Source organism: Limulus polyphemus, unplaced genomic scaffold (assembly GCF_000517525.1).
Source record: "Limulus polyphemus unplaced genomic scaffold, Limulus_polyphemus-2.1.2 Scaffold8246, whole genome shotgun sequence".
Lineage (NCBI taxonomy): Eukaryota > Metazoa > Arthropoda > Merostomata > Xiphosura > Limulidae > Limulus > Limulus polyphemus.
The window spans coordinates 9,880-13,082 of NW_013673856.1; the positions used below are offsets into that span (position 1 = coordinate 9,880).

Sequence of the window (3,203 nt, forward strand, 5' to 3'; positions counted from 1 at the left end):
AATACTATCTGATCTAGATTTTTAAACCTGCACAAACATAAAAACACACTAGGTACAAGAACTCGACGACATCTGTGTTGAAACTACAAAAATAAATACTATCTGATCTAGATTTTTAAACCTGCACAAACATAAAAACACACTAGGTACAAGAACTCGACGACATCTGTGTTGAAACTACAAAAATAAATACTATCTGATCTAGATTTTTAAACCTGCACAAACATAAAAACACACTAGGTACAAGAACTTGACGACATCTGTGTTGAAACTACAAAAATAAATACTATATGATCTAGATTTTTACACCTGCACAAACGTAAAAACACACTAGGTACAAGAACTTGACGACATCTATGTTGAAACTACAAAAATAAATACTATATGATCTTGATTTTTAAACTGCACACGTGACTAAACTAGTTTCCCTTGGCGATATAATTAATTGATCAATATCAGGTTTTCTACACTCACCTTGCAAATGCATTCTTCACCTGTATTTACGTCTAAACAGCGATGTAAGGTTGTTCCCTCGATCTGTTCAAACAATATGTAGTTTCCAACAGCTCTCGGTGTAAAAGGCTCGTGTGTGTGTGAAAAAGATGGTGGGGTTGGGGGTTGAAGATTAGGGCTAAGACTTCCCGAACTCTCCTGTTGCTTACTAGCGATCCGTTCTCGTTTATGTTGAGCAGGCTGTAAATTTAGGTGTGGCAGTCGTGCAACATTCATGTGGAATGAAGAAAAAATTAATTTTTCATAAACAGTGAAAAATAAGCACTTATTCACAGTTTTCTACAGTTAGATATTTCCATTTCTATTGTTATTTAAGCTGGCCTAAAACTTGCGTTTATCTTTACATATGATGGTAAGTTATGCCTGTTTCATCCCACAAGTTGACTTGTCTTCAAAATGGTAAAAATTCAAATCCCTTCACACACACTTCCACTGTCGTTCTCCAAGCCTGGCTAAGATCTAGTTGCGTATTTTATATATTATTCAACTCCATGGATAATCTAAAATAACAAATATTCATTATTAATTAATTTCATCAAATTTACACATCTGCAGCTATTCCATGAATAAAATGTTAAGTTTCTACAAATGTAAAACTGCTTATAACAAAAAAACAACAACAACAGAATACTGGTTTTGCTTTTCATTACTTTTGTGGTGGCAATTAAAGTTATTAAAGAAACACTTGTTTTATTTGTAACAAAAGTGATTATTTAAATTGCATTAAAGTTCCTGAAAACCAAGTGGTATTATACCTGAAACAAACCCATTCGGGTAATAACATAACGTTTTGGAACAACATGGAACCACGCGTTTCCAACTTTACAATGTTTAGTTTATGCTGTCTCAAAAACATTTGATTTAGCTAAGAATAAGGCCACAGTATTAACAGATACGTTAAGAAATTATCAAACTGTATTTAATCATAAGATTTTATACAATATGAAAAAAGTCTCAGTGAATAAAAAAAAAAACGACGCGAAAAAACGAATTAAGTTCGTATTATCGAAAGACGCAAGGCTAAAGATGATAGTAAAATAAAAAATACTTTAAAGTTATATTTCTATAAAATTAGTATACCAAGTAGGCAATACCCTAAAACGTATATCAAGTTCATGAAAATATAAGTAGTTTCATATTTCACTATCTTTTGGGTCATTTTTTTTTTTCAAGAACTTATCTTAGTCTTTTGCTATTATTATTATTATTACTTACACCATACCTACTAATTCTAAGACTAAATTGATTTCACTATATCTAAATAATAATTTATAATCGGTACAAGTAAATACAAAATTTAAACATACAAAGCTTTTGATTGAAATTTTTAAAAATTTAATGCCAAACTTCTCGAAACCTGCCATAAATTGTTTGAAATGCATGTCTAAATTACCAGCTAACAAGTGATGCTTCTACAACGTTGCTGAATAGTTGTGCGTTGGTAAAACTGACAACCTCATGCATTATATGTTGTGACAACTTTGTGGCACTGTTAGACGTTAATGGTGAATATATATATTAATGGATCTTACTAATGCTCAGCTATTCAGTAACGTTGTAGAAACGCCATGTGCTAGCTGGGTTAATAGCGCACTAAAACTAAAACTGTGTAAATTTACATAAACATAATTAATTTTTTAACAGATTTCTATTTTTCACTTAAACAAACATTCATCAAATGTACTCTTCTTAAATTTATGGGAATCAGGAATAATATGACAACGCAATAGATCATAGACATGCTTTTAAACAGTTCGCAGTTTAAATATTTTTGCTGATGTCAAAAGTGCTCGAGTGAGGCATTATACTTATAGTAGTTGCATATTATTAGCCTAATGTACGACGCTTTGATAATGCTTAAAATATAAAATACACACTTACCATTCACTTGTTTCTGAATAAGAGAGGCTAAATTTCTTGTTAGACACTTTTAAAAATTACATCACTCAGTATACTGGCTAAATATTAAGGACGATACACCTAATATTAGGCCAATCCCATTCAGAAACGTTGCACACATGCCCCTCTCACACAAACGACAAGGCCATCTGGACGAGAGACGCAAGTGACTGCGTAGTTAGTTGTAGTAGGCAACATATTTTTGCAAAATACATGTGTGTGTGTGTGCATTCTTGTAGTTCTAGTAACTTATATATCTAAAATGCATATAAATTTTATTTTTCAATATTTTAAGAAAATTGTCCCTCAAAAATTCTTGAAATAGGAACTATTTCGTACCAGAAGAAGACGCCGTATAACAGCTTATGAAGTCATTCAAGGGAAATGATCGTGCTTACGTAATACGTCAGCTGTATGTTATGCAAAACGTAAATAATATTTTGCTTCTTTGTTTGTAGTATTGACAGTTACAATATGTTTTAAAAATCAACCCATTTGTAATAAAATGTTTAAAAAGAGTAACTATAAAATTAATAACCACTTTAAATATTACTATAAATATACTTTATACAATGAAACAAATCAGAAGCTCGTTACAGCAAAACATTTTATGAGCGCTAAAATTGACAGTGAATCTTTGTTTGTTTGTAGTTAAGCGCAAAGCTACACAATGGGCTATCTGTGCTCTGCCCACCACGGGTATCGAAACCTGGTTTCTAGCGTTGTAAGTCGATAGACATACCGCTGTGCCACTGGGGGCGCAAGTGAATCTTATTGTCAGAAAATCATAG

The 3,203-nt window shown here is 31.9% G+C and overlaps 1 long non-coding RNA gene across 1 annotated transcript; it reads right to left on the bottom strand.

The window, feature by feature from the left end:
• Nucleotides 1–519: 519 nt before the first annotated feature.
• Nucleotides 520–2,586, bottom strand: LOC111083121. The gene is made up of 2 exons (XR_002608811.1): nucleotides 2,395–2,586; nucleotides 520–1,013 (listed from the first exon to the last, which is right to left on the bottom strand). It is a non-coding gene; the product is annotated as an uncharacterized LOC111083121 (long non-coding RNA).
• Nucleotides 2,587–3,203: the final 617 nt, after the last annotated feature.